The sequence below is a fragment of the Aethalodelphis obliquidens genome, unplaced genomic scaffold (assembly GCF_003676395.1).
Source record: "Aethalodelphis obliquidens isolate GAN/ISIS:26980383/991018 unplaced genomic scaffold, ASM367639v1 scaffold27, whole genome shotgun sequence".
NCBI lineage: Eukaryota > Metazoa > Chordata > Mammalia > Artiodactyla > Delphinidae > Aethalodelphis > Aethalodelphis obliquidens.
Window position 1 is genome coordinate 19,227,784 of NW_020837971.1, and position 14,488 is coordinate 19,242,271.

Genomic DNA, 14,488 nt, shown 5'->3' on the forward strand with positions numbered 1-14,488 from the left:
TCAAGCCTCGGTAAATTTAAGAAAACTGACATCATATCAAGCATCTTTTCTGACCACAACGCTATGAGATTAGAAATCAATTACAGGGAAAAAATTGTAAAAAACACAAACACATGGAGGCTAAACAATATGTTCCTAAATAGGCAATGGATCACTGAAGAAACCAAAGAGGAGATCAAAAAATACCTAGAGACAAATGACAACAAAAACACAGTGATCCAAAACCTATGGGATGCATGCAGCAAAAGCACTTCTAAGAGGAGAAGGTTATAGCAATACAATCTAACCTCAGGAAACAAGAATCAACTCAAATGAACAACCCAACCTTACACCTAAAGCAACTAGAGAAAGAGGAACAAACAAAACCCAAAGTTAGTAGAAGGAAAGAAATCATGAAGATCAGAGCAGAAATAAATGAAATAGAAACGAAGAAAACAATAGCAAAGATCAATGAAACTACAAGCTGGTTCTTTTAGAAGATAAACAAAATTGATAAATCTTTAGCCAGACTCATCAAGAAAAAAAGGGAGAGGACTCAAATCAATAAGATTAGAAATGAAAAAGAAGTTACAAGTGACACCACAGAAATACAAAGGATCATAAGAGACTACTACAAGCAACTATATGCCAATAAAAGGGAAAACCTAGAAGAATTGCACAAATTCTTAGAAAGGTACACCCTTCCAAGACTGAACCAGGAAGAAACAGAAAATATGAACAGACCAGTCACAAGTACTGAAAATGAAACTGTGATCAAGAAACTTCCAACAAACAAAAGTCCAGGACCAGATGGCTTCAAGGTGAATTCTATCAAACATTTAGAGACGAGTTAACACCTATCCTTCTAAAACTTTTACAAACAAATGCAGAGGAAGGCACACTCTCAAGTTCATTCTACGAGGCCACCATCACCCTGATACCAAAAACCAGACAAAGTTATCACACACAAAAAAAGTTACAGGTCAATATCACTGATGAACATAGATGAAAAATCCTTAACAAAAAACTAGTAAACCAAATCCAACAGTACATTAAAAGGATCGTACACCATGATCAAGTGGGATTTATCTCAGGGATATAAGGTTTCTTCAATATACACAAATCAATCAGTGTGACACACCACATTAACAAACTGAAGAATAAAAACCACATGATCATCTCAACAGATGCAGAAAAATCTTTTGACAAAATTCAACACCCATTTATGATAAAAACTCCAGAAAGTTGGAAAAGGGGGAACCTACCTCAACATAATAAAGGCCATATATGACAAACCCACAGCAAACAGCATTCTGAATGGTGAAAAACTGAAAGCATTTCCTCTAAGATTAGAAACAAGACAAGGATGTCCATTCTCACCACTTTTATTCAACATAGTTTTGGAAGTCCTAGCCACGGCAATCAGAGAAGAAAAAGAAATAAAAGGAATCCAAATTGGAAAAGAAGAAGTAAAACTGTCACTGTTTGCAGATGACATGATACTATACATAGAGAATCCTAAAGATGCTACCAGAAAACTACAAGAGCTCAACAATGAATTTGGTAAAGTTGCAGGACACCAAACTAATACACAGAAATCCTTGCATTCCTATACACTAAAGATGAAAGATCAGAAAGAGAAATTAAGGGAACAATCCCATTTACCATCACATCAAAAAGAATAAAATCCCTAGGAATAAACCTGCCCAAGGAGGCAAAAGACCTGTACTCAGAAAACTATAAGATACTGATGAAAGAAATCACAGATGACACAGATGGAGAGATATACCATGTTCTTGGATTGAAAGACTCAATATTGTGAAAATGACTATACTACCCAAAGCAATCTACAGATTCAATACAATCCCAATCAAATTACCAATGGCATTATTTTTTTACAGAACTAGAACAAAAAAATCTTAAAATTTGTATGGAGACACAAAAGACCCCGAATAGCCAAAGCAGTCTTGAGGGGAAAAAAATGGAACTGGAGGAATCAGACTCCCTGACTTCAGACTATACTACAGATCTACAGTAATCAAGACAGTATGGTACTGCCACAAAAACAGAAATATAGATCAATGGAACAGGATAGAAAGTCTAGAGATAAATCCAAGCACCTATGGTCAATTAATCTATGACAAAGGGGGCAAGAATATAAAATGGAGAAAAAACAGTCTCTTCAATAAGGGGTGCTGAGAAAAATAGCTAGCTACATGTAAAAGAATGAAATTAGAACACTCCCTAACATCCTACAGAAAAATAAGCTCAAAATGGATTAAAGACTGAAATGTAAGGCTGGATACTATAAAACTCTTAGAGGAAAACATAGGCAGAATACTCTCTGACATAAATCGAAGCAAGATCTATTTTGATCCACCTCCTAGAATAATGAAAATAAAAACAAAAATAAACAAATGGGGCCTAATTAAACGTAAAAGCTTTTGCATGGCAAAGAACACCATAAACAAAATGAAAAGACAGCCCACAGAATGGGAGAAAGTATTTGCAAATGAAGTGACTGATGAGGGATTCATCTCCAAAATACACAAACAGCTCTTGTAGCTCAATATCAAAAAAACGAAAAACCCAATCAAAATATGGGCAGAAGATTTAAATAGACTTTTCTCCAAAGAAGACATACAGATGGCCAAAAAGCACATGAAAAGATGCTCAATATTGCTAATTATTAGAGAAATGCAAATCAAAGCTACAATGAGATATCACCTCACACCAGTCAGAATGGCTATCATCAAAAAATCTACAAACAATAAATGCTGGAGAGGGTGTAGAGAAAAGGGAACCCTCCTACACCTTTGGCAGGAATGTAAATTAGTACAGCCACTATGGAGAACAGTATGGAGGTTCCTTAAAGAACTAAAAATAGAATTACCATATGACCCAGCAATCCCACTACTGGGCATATACCCAGAGAAAACCATAATTCAAAAAGACACATGCACCCCAATGTTCACTGCAGTACTATTTACAATAGCCGGGTCATGGACGCAACCTAAATGTCCATCAACAGAGGAATGGATAAAGAAGATGTGGTACATATATACAATGGAATATTACTCAGCCATAATAAAGAATGAAATAATGTCATCTGTAGCAACATGGATGGACCTAGAGATTGTCATACTGAGTGAAGTCAGACAGAGAAAAACAAATATATGATATCGCTCATATGTGGAATCTAAAAAAAATGGTACAAATGAACTTATTTACAAAACAGAAATAGAGTTACAGATGTAGACACAAACTTATGGTTCCTGGGGGTGGGGAATGGCAGGGAGAGGGATAAATCAGGAGATTGGGATTGACCTATACACACTACTATATAAAAAGTAGATAACTAATAAGGACCTACTGTATAGCACAGGGAACTCTTCTCAATACTCTGTAATGACCTATTTGGGAAAAGAATCTAAAAAAGAGTGGATATATGTATATGTATAACTAATTCACTTTGTTGTACAGTAGAAACTAACACAACAACTATACTCCAATTATACTCACCTATAATCCAATAAAAATTTGAAAAAAAAACTATAAAGCTACACAACACAAAGAGGAACCCTAATGTAAACTATAGATGTTAGTTAATAATATATCAATATTGGTTCATTGATTATAACAAATGTACCATACCAATGCTAGATGTTAATAGAAAAAAGAAAAAGAAAAAAACCCCAACTCTTAAATAAAACCTAAAGTAGTTTTCATAATCCCTCTAAGCATGTCATTTCATCCCATTATCCTGTTTTTCTATTACCTTCTGGACCCAAAAGCAGGCTTTTTATTTAGTCCCTATTAAACTGCACTGTGTATTTATTAGTCTGATAGTGTTTGACCATGATTCTACCACCCAGCACATGCCCTATTCTCTTGTAGGTATGTACTACCCAGTAGTTTGGTGAGTATGTTCTTTGTTCATGTATACGTCATAAATTAATTAAAATGAATGAACCAATTTCTTCAACAACTATTTGTTAAGTAACTGGTGTGTACCAGGCATTGCTCTGGTATCAGTGAGCAAGATATAAGTTCTGGTGGAACTTATATTCGTGAGCAGGAAGACAGACAATAACCAATAACATCACAAATGAGTTCTCAAATAGGTTAGGAAAATCTAAGCATCATGGGAAAAACAGAAAGGGGTGGAGGGGATCATTAATTATTCAAGTGCCCTGGATCTGAGCTTGGAAGGAACATGGCGGGTTTGAGGTAGTGTGGAAAGGCCAGTCTGTGATGGCCACGTGGAGAGCAGGAGACAGATGAGGCCACAGGGTGCTGCGAGGCCAGAGCACGCTGGGCTGCATGGGCTGAGGGGAGGGCTTGGAACTCTATGCCCTCCTTCCCCCCACAATAGAAAGCCATTCCACGGTTTTAAACAACAGCGATGATGAAACAAGCCTCTCAAAGAGAGAACGGACGGGAGGGAGGTGAGAGGCGCCGTGGGGAGGAGAGCAGCAGCAGTCCAGAGGGGCTGCGGGGCTTGGAGCAGGACAGCGGGGAGACGGGAAAGCAGGGGCCGCGGAGAGGAAGAGCTGACTCCCCGGCCTCCGTGAACAGTCAGGCGGGAAGGGGAAGCGCTCACCGAGACCGGAAGTCCTGGAGCCGGGGGAGCGGTCCGGGCAGCCTGATGGGGTGTGAGGCGCCTGTGACGTGCACAGGCAGGAGAAGCGGCAGGCAGGTGCATCTGTGGGGCTGGGGATCAGACCCGTGCGTTCATTCAACAAGACATAGCTTTCCCTGGCTAGGGCAGTATCATAGTCACTGTTCCTGCATCTTGCAGAAGTGTCGCAAAGGCATGTTATGGGAGACGAGAACAGGGCTTCACGCCACGCGGACGTGAGTGCAGTTTCCTTGAGCTCACTGAACTTCTCTGAGTCTCAGCTCTCCCTCTTTTGCAAGTTCTGGTCATCACTTCAGTGAAGGATTTTTGTCAGGCTTGAAAAAGATAACGTGTTAAAAAACTCTAAAAGATCTTTTCTATTTGAGATGAGAATCCTCAAGTCCCGCCTGTCTCTGTCCCTCTCTTTATCACCCCTTCTCTATTTTTTCTTCTAGAGTTTCCTATTTTACTTTCAAAAAGGGAATTTTGTTCTCACATGTCTTATCCCCAGGGTATCTACACAGTCTCCTCCTCAGTGACTGACATGCCTCTAATAATCTGCTCTAGGATTTTTTAACGTCGACCATAAGAAGGTTGTGGACTTAAGAACGCATCTTATTTTCTTTTGTCAAGGCTTTACCTACATCTGAGACTCCCGTCTCTTACCAGCCTTGCACAAATCCTAAATGCTCACGAACAGCATTTGTCATAACGTCAATCCGCCATCACTTGATTTCAATCCGGCTGCACCAGGCAGTGAAGGAGAAACTGAGAATGTGGGCAGATGGGTTCCTTTGGAGTTGGGATTTGACGACACAGCTTTGGTGGAAAGATAAGAAAGCAAGAAAAGTGCAATGCTGATGTACTATTGTAAAATGGTCAATCATTCTGTTCAGCCTTGCTGATAGAGTGAACTGGGAAACTAGGATGATATATACATCCCAGTGATACAAAGAGCAGTGTTACTCTGAATAAAAGAAAAGGCAAAGAGAAAGAACGGCAGGCTCGGTGACATCTGAGTTCATTATTTCAGAGGTGGGATAATCACAGTGTGACCAAGAGAAGAAATTGCTTAAGTGAAATAGAAGTGAAGGGTTCAGGAGAAGAATATTTTGAGAAAAATTATAACACGAGATAAGAGTTTCTAACCAGATATAGAAACATACTATAACATATCATGTTTAAAGCAAAGAAATATGGCTGAAAAACAGAAAAACATATGAGTGGTAAAGTACAGACAGCCCAGAAATTGACCTAGATCAGTGTGGGATTATTGAAATATTGCTGGATAATGAGTGGGAAACAGCAGAAACTTAATAAATTATATTGGGTAAAAATTAGACAGTATTTTGGAAAAAGTAAATATATAACCATATTCAGAAATCTCTGAATATATCAAAGAACTAAATATTAGGGGAATCACAGACGAGCTTGCATAAAGGCAGAATTTGTTCTTTAAACTGTTGATATCATTTGAAGAATTGAAGCAATATAAAAGTATGAGAAAAAAAAATTTTTAAAAAAAGTATGAGAGAAAAACAACAGATTCTATTACATAGAAATGTAAAATTTTTGTAAGCAAAGAAGGGTTAAAATAAAAATGCAACAGAAGACTGGGTAACACATACAAATAGAGTGCATACATACGATAAAGCAAGCGGTATAAATTGCTACGACCCTAACGGAACGTTAATCGACTGCGGAGATATTCATATAGTTTGGACCAGTACTCTAACCTCTAAAAATTTATCCTAAGGAAATAGTAAAAAGGAGAAAAAGTTAGGTCCATGAAAGTATTAATTGCAGGATTATCTGTAACTGTAAAATAATAAAAACAAACCAAATATCTAACAATAAGGGAATGGTTAAGGAAATTAGGACATAGTGGCTCAATGACATATTTAGCTATTAAAATGGTAATTTGGAAAATGATGTAATAACACGAAAAATATTTGAGATAATATTTAAAGGGTATGGTAACATTTATATGGTTATGGAAAAACACTAAAATAGCACACTGGAGAGTTAACACAATTCTTTTAGTGTGTTAGGATTATGGGTGATTTTATTTTGTAAGTTTCATTTAAGAGTTTAAAATAGTATATGGAAAATTCAAACAGAAGACATGCACAAGGTAGGAAGGACTACAGGTGTTGCTGAAACCAGACTGGTAAGTCACCCAGACTAATAGCACAGGCGACAGGAGTTCTGGGTTGTGTCTGAAGCCCCCACAGGGTTTCCTTATCACCCCAATTCCCTCACCAATACTAGAATTAATTTGTGTTACTCACAGGAATTGGTTTGCTTAGATGACTGACTTAATGTCCTCAGATGAGTCTCCTCCCTGAGGCACTGCCCCTCCTAGTAACTACGCACCACCATCATTTTCTAGGCAATAATAATTTAGGACGGTCAAGCCTAAGCTTCTGAAATGCATAAAAACTGACGTTTTCAAAGTTTGGGCTTTTTCAAAACTTCCTGAATCTTCTGAAAGCAAAATGGACCCATAAGCACCAATTCTATTGGTCCTTCACTTCCTCTGTGCCCAGACAGAGGAAGATTTCTTCCTTTTACTCTACGTCCTCTGCCAGGTAATTTGTGGACCTTTTGGATTATGGATCTTCAAAACATGGAGAAAAGAGGAGAAATGAGACCTGAGACAAGGAGGAACAGAGGAGGGCCAGGAGAGGCTATCAGTCTACAAAGTAAGGCAAGGGGATGTGAGAGGAGGAGGGGCTTGGGGGGGACGGGTCTGCCACCAGAGGGCAGATCCAGGGTGCAAAGGAAGGGGGTGAAGGAAGGGGCTTTGGAGAAGGGCTGCTCTGGGTTCCGAGTCTCTCTCGATGTCCCTGCAAGATGCCAGCGATGCCTTTTTAATTAGTTTGTGGCTGAACCATACTTCTATACGTGAGCCATTGATTTCAGGGAAGGAGCCACACTGGGCCTGAGAACTTATAAGTGCCTCCCTCCCCTCCCTATGGATATGTCCTGGGACATCCTGGTGCCACTCCAGACAAGAGGCCGGGTGGTTCGTGCCTCTCCTCCTTCCTAAGGAGCAGGCCCTGTCGAATGGCTCACGGGAGCCAGAGCTGAACGTTTTCTCTGCTGGATGTTTCTGCCAAGGAAGGAAAGTAAAAGCAGAATCTTCCGCATCAGAGTTAAATGATGAAGGATACCAACTAGAACAGCATTTCTACGTATTTCCATCTTCCATGAGAGACTGTACCTCATGGAAATTCCTCTCTGGAGTGAAATAATTAAAGGTGGATGCAAGCGTGTCCTTTTGCCACACTTTTAGTATTAGTTCTCTTAAGGGGTAATACTTAACATATTTATCCACTGCCTAGGACACAGGCACCAAGCATTAAAATGAAACAGACATTAGCCTTGACTGGCTGGAGTGACAGGGCGTTGTGAAGGCTTGGAGCAGGGACCATTTACCAGCCACTTGGAAATACTGCAGTATTTTAACAAAAGTGTGGCCATGTTGGCATCTACTTATTATCAGCCTTGGTTCTTCCTCTTCTCTTCTTTCCCTTGGTAGCTGCAGCCTCTTTTTTGTCCCGCCTGACCACCGCCAGTGCTGGGTGTGATTCCCTTTCACTCTGATCATGAATTACTTCATGTGCCTGGTGGTGACCGGGATCCTACAGGTAGACTTACTCCTCAGGCGCGAATGGGGGCAAGTGGGTGGGTAGTGGTGCGACAGCCAGGGTGATGACCCCAATTGTCATGGAAGCGGAGGACGGTTTCCGTCTTGGGCAGGAAGTCAGAGAGTGCCCGCGGAGGCAGAATGGAGCCCGTGGGGACATTCCAGACGGGGAAACTTTTCCCACTGGCATAACACTGGGTGGCCCCTAACATCTCCAACCTTCTCAAAGCTGCAGACGTTGCTCGCTTTTGTGAGACCACGCAGACCCCTCACTGAGCCCAGCTGCAGCACTGTTTCGTAGCAACGAATTCCCTCAACGTATCCCCTGGATGAATTCCCAAAGGAGGGGTGGGAGCGGGGACGGGCAAGAGCTTCCTGTGAGCTACACTGATTTCATTAATTTCATTCTCAGTACTTGTATCATCCACTAGAACAAGTAAATCAAGTTATAAGGATGGCTGTCTCGATTCAAGCTGTAAGGAAAAAAAGAAGCAAGTGTTCCACGTTACAAATAGAAACAAAGGGGAAAGAATGACGCTTTAGAAGAGGTTGATGATTTTAACACCTCCAGGTCTATACTCATTTACTCAGTACAGCAAACCCTACTTGGTAAAGTAAGACAAAAGAATGTCCTGTTAAAGAAGCACACAAAACATTTGCATTTGAATGAGTACAATCCCCAAACCTCAATGCTGAAAAGCAGCAGCTGGGGTGCAGTGGAAGGAACTTCTGGACCAGGAGCTGAGAGAACTGGGCTCCAGGCCGGCTCTGCCATTCAGCAGCTGCCTGACTGTGCCCAGCTCAGCCGGCCTGAGCTTGGGTTTCCTCTTCGGTAAATGAAATGCTCGACTAAAGGATCTCTACAATCCCGTCGAGTGGCAATCTCTCTTACTGTTGTCTGCAGTAGACACAAATGAATGGCAAATCCTGACCACCTCTGCCCTCCCCACCCAGCTCACAGCCAGGTGAGTCTGGTGGTCCAGGAAGTGGCAATGTACGATGGTTTATGTATCTATATTTCCCCCAGTACTTCTCTTAAATAATTGATAGCAGCTGGAAAATGCTTTCAAACTTAGAAGTCACTGGGCAGAGATGAGAGGTTGACCCTTAGACTGATTTTTATTTAAAGACCACCACAATCTGCAAACCTTCTATACTTTCCTTGCTGTGTGTGGCAAACTTTTTTTGCAGAAGCTGAAGTGTCAAACAACGTTTTGTACGTGGTCCTGCCCTGTCTAAGGTAAGGGTGACCTGCCTATAACTTCTCTCCATTACAGACACTCCAGGCTCCTTTAGGAATGGCTATCAGTACTCTTCCTTGACAGATAATGTGCATTTCTTTATGGCATTTTGATAATTATTTCCTTAAGCCATTAGTTAAAGATATTATTGATATTTTGCTTTTCAAGTGCAGAAGTGCTGTGCCTATAAGTATTAATAGCTATGATTTGATGAGAACCTACCACGTGCAAGTTTCCAGGATGGAAACTTTATATACAATATTATTTAACTGTCAAAATACCCCTTTGAGTGGAGATATTCCTATCTCCAGTTAACAGATCAGGAAAAGCTAAAATCACGTAAGTATCTCGCCCAGTGTCAAACTGATGGTGGGGCAGAAATCTGACCCCAGGCCACTCCAGCTGCGGTTTCCCACTCATCCCCTCCCCCATCCCTTCTGGATGCCAGGCTCACAGCTTTCAATCCCATGGTTTTTATTCCCCAATTCTTATAAATTCTTTATATTAAGAAGTATCTGCTAGCATCATTTGCGTTCATCCCAATATATTCCCTATAATTTTAGCATAATCAACTTAGAGCCTTATTTATAGTGAAGAGGTCATGCTTCATACAAGAGGGCTTGAGTGGACCTGCGGCAAATCCTCAAGAGACCTAAGGATTCAGCACTGCTGCCTCCCAGTGGCTGTGAACCTTGAGTGACTACCGAGCTTTAGAGACCTGCGATTATAGTGATTTTGGGTAGAATGAAGATGTAGAGGAAGGAAAAGATAGGAAAGGTTCTAAGGAAATATATACTATGAGGCTTGATGACTGGGTATGGAAAGTGGTGGTAAGTGAGAGAGGTTGGAAAGTAGATGATGTTTATCACAATATTGAAATGAAATTACAAAGGGTTTGGTGGGGGACAGAGGGACTTGGAGGCCAGTGAGAAGACCAGTGGGTTGAATGTGGAGTTTCACTAATGTTTAGGAGGTGATCACAGCAAGAAAACAATCAGTAAATAGTCCGAGAAGGAACAGGAAGAGAGTAGAATAGAAATGGGGAAAGATGATGTGGAAGAGAATTTTAAGGACTAGCCAGCCAAGGGTGTAAAATGTCAGTTTATGATTGTATTAAGCTAATTGTTAGTTTAAGAAAATTGCTTTAAAATTACTGCAGCAGATTACTTGACTTCTAGAAATACACAGCGAAATAACTTGTGTAATTTCTCCATTATGTGTCATTCTTTAGTCCCTAAGAGCCCTGAAAACAGATATTACACTGGTAGAGGAAAATGACCCCAGAAATGGGTCACGGTAGAGCCTGCAAAAGATTTGTTTTGCCTACTTTATAGATTTTTATCAACATTATGAAAGTAAATCTTATTAATTTTATGAGTCAATAATATCTACCCCAAGGATTGATATTTATGAAATAAGTAAAACTAGAATGCTGACTTAAACCCCAGGGAACTTTGTTATAATGAGAAATCCTCAAGACCTGAATTTAATCAAGAACTTGAGGATTTTACATTGTGCTATTAGTCATACTCCTCAGGATTTAGCTCATCATATACTCTTCCTTCATTTAATAATTTTTTTCTAACTTTGCTGATTTAGAAGCATTCCAGAAACTGATCACGACGCAATAAGCATTACCAACAATGACCCTACTGTAGTGGAAATGACCTCATTATCACTCTTGTTGCCAAAAGCAATCCAGGGCAGATGTGGTCTTGGTTTGAGATGAAGAAAACAGTCTTAGGATGAAACAGAGACACTGGGAAGATGTCTTCCCCCAAATCCCGATCTGTTCCTCTTACAAAAATGATCATGAAACTTTGGTTCCATTACCAATGAATGCACCGCTGATTTAAGAGACAGTGCACGTCAAGCTGACGATTAGAATTCAATAAATGAGGAATGGGCAGCATGACACGAGCTTGGCTGTGTATTTAAGAGCAATAGCTGGAGTCACAGCAGTGACTGCCCTGCACCTGTGGCTTCTGCTCCCAGTTACAGCACTGCCGTAAATTCAGACATCTCCCTAGCAGGCCTCTGTCACTACCGAGACATAACTTCAAGTAAATATGGCCTTTCCTTCTAACTTTCAGTTCCTTTTTCAGTCATTTACTTCATCATTACTCATGCTATTATTATTTTATTCCTTCAACAAATTATTTTTTGTTTACCTTTCTATGTGCCCTTCCATGTACTGTTCTAGTGGCAAACAAGACAGACAGCATCCCTGGCTCTATGGGGAGACAGAGCCGATGGGCCCCGCTGCTCAGGCCCTCCCCACTTCTGGTGGCTGAGCAGAGAGCTTGGGAAGGAGACCTGAGCCAGTTTAACAGAAGGATGGGCTAATTACTAGTTTCCATGACCTGGAGCATCCTCCTTTCCATCAAAGCCACTTCCCCAGCCAGGGAACTTACGTGATCTCAAGGATGTTCTCTGACCCTGTCCCTCATCCACAAAGTACTCACCACAAATGTATGGAACATTGCAGGGGACTGTCCTTCTTCATTGGTACCTTGGCCATGGGACATATCTATACCCGGCCTAAGCTCTGACAAGTAACAAGAGTCAAGGAGATTCTATCTGCTTCTACTACTTCTTTGAAGGTTTTTCTCAATAAACTCTATATCTGAACTGGATGGTGCTGCAACAAATAAATAGATAGAGATACAATTTCCGATAGTGATAAGTGCTGTGAAGGAAGCAGAACAGTGCAATTGGATCGAGAGGGACTGAGGCTGGGTCAGGACCAACCTAGGCAGGACAGTCAGGAAGGGCTTCTTGGAAGAGATGGTAACAGAGTCAAAGCGGGAGTGATAAAGGGCAGGCAGCCCAGCAGAGAAAGAACATTCAAACACAGGGAACAGCAAGAACAGTGGCTTGGATGAAAGGATGAGATTGAAATGTCTGTGGGACAGAAAGAAATCGAGCACCACAGTGAATGAGGGAAAGAGTATTAGGGGTGACTTCAGAGAAGTAATCAGGGGACCGGTAAGGAGATGAGGTTTTGTTCTAACTGGAATAAGAAGTTATGGGAAAAAAGAAAAAAAAAAGAAGCTATGGGAGAAGTTAAAGTGAAGGATTAATAAAAATTGATAAGCATATTTAATAGTTTAACTCTTGGATCTGGAGGAGAATGGCATGCAGGTGACATGGAGGGAAGCAGGGAACCAGTTAGGAGGCTACCACCGTGGTCCAGGGGAGTGGGGAAAGGTAGAGGGGCAAAGACTGCTTAGTCTAATTACGGGACCTGCAGTGAGTGTTGGTGGGATGGGAGAGGTGGGAACAAGGCGAATCACAGATGATTCCAGAGTAGAGAGGGGCTGTAGCCCTTTTAAAAGCTGGCGCACACGATCACTCAAAATTCTGTAAAATTAACCACCAAGAAGAAAGTAGGAGGCCACAGGAAATAAAGATGAACAAAGACTGGAGGGTGCAGGGTGACAGGAAGCTGGAGACAGGCAGTGGTTCTGAAACATTCCCGGGAAGTGCTAACTCCTGCAGTTCCTTACAGGCAGCTGTCATCTGAGGGCTTCTTTTAGGGGGTCCCGCAAGCTAGCACTCACTGCAAAAATGTGGCAGATTATTCTTCAAACCTGCATTTTAAAAAGGGGATGAGAAGATAGACTAAGCTTGTGAGAAGCTTTTTTCTTTTCTCACGGCCCTTTACAAAAAAAAGTTCAGGACCAGAGTCTCAAGCTGACTGCGGGGTTGGCCACCAGACTTTACCTCAGAAATTGAGAATTAGTCACAAGATTCCATGTAAGCCACAAAAGAGAAGTGGGAAGCAGACAGCACTCACCGAACTGCGATGTGCCAGGCCCCGTACCCATTATCCGTTAATCCTCAAAAAGAACCCGTGAGAAAGACGTGCTTTCCTTCAGGATCTGCAAGAACAAACTGAAGCTCAGGGAGGTTTATGAACAGCTCAAGGTGTCCCCGACAGTGGCAGGGATGAGCAGCAGGGATGAGCCCCGGGCTCCGCCTCCTGGGCCAGGTGTGGGGCTGCTACAGGTGAGGGCACCTCCCCTCACACCATCACCGTGCCCGCCGTGAACTCTGGCCTCTGCTTTCACTATCATGAGGTTCACCCCTGGGACTGGGGTCTGCCCTCAGGGGAAGAGTCATAAAAATGGGAAATTTACCAAGTGACCTCTCTCCTTCTATCCACCCCCCCTGCAGAATCTGCCTGCTTTTCCTCTCTCTCCTACGTCTTCATGTAGTGTTTAAAATATATTATGTCGAGATTACAGTTATCTTCAGGAGAGTTCCTCGACACTCTATTACTGAGAAATAATGTTTTAAACAAAAAAATTCTGAATCAAATAAATGGTTTCTAGAAATGTATTCATTTTCTTTTCACCCTTTACTCTGATAGAATGAATGCTTTTTGGTGCTCACTAATCATCTCATTTCAGTCTCTTTTTGTAGAAGATCTAGTTGGTTCCTACGCTAAACCCGGTGCCCATAGAGTAATAACCACACAATTCCACTGGCGTTTTCCACTTTGCATTTTGGTATCTTATTTATGTTTCTGTACTGCCCTCTAGTGGCTGACTGTCTGAAATACAAATCAAAGTACAGCAGGCCCTTTGTATCCATGGGGTCTGCGTCCGGGGATTCGACCAACTACGATACAAAATGTTCAAAAAAACAAATTCCAGAAAGTTCCAAAGAGCAAAACTTGAGTTTTCTGCAAGCTGGCAACTATTTACAAAGCATGTATATTATACTTATAAACAACTATTTACATAACGATAGCATTTACATGGTGTTAGGTACTATAGGTAATCCAGAGATGATTTAAAGTATAGGGGAGTTTGTGTGTAGGTTATATGCAATACTCTGCCATTTTATATAAGGAACGTGAGCATCCCTAGATTTTGGATTTTGGTATCCACAGGGATCCTGGACCCAATCCCCTCAGATACCGAGGGATGACTGTATTAATTTTCGAAATGCAGGCACTTTTTCTAGAGGTAAGACAAATCTCAGACA

General features: G+C 41.3%; 1 long non-coding RNA gene across 6 annotated transcripts in view; it reads right to left on the minus strand.

Moving 5' to 3' along the window:
• LOC113629573 (uncharacterized) overlaps positions 1–14,488 on the minus strand; it is a 135,122-nt gene that overhangs the window by 100,801 nt on the left and 19,833 nt on the right. For all 6 annotated transcript variants that reach the window (XR_003436617.1, XR_003436614.1, XR_003436616.1 and 3 more), the window contains one exon: positions 13,293–13,377. This is a non-coding gene — a long non-coding RNA (uncharacterized LOC113629573). The remainder of the gene's footprint in view (positions 1–13,292; positions 13,378–14,488) is intronic.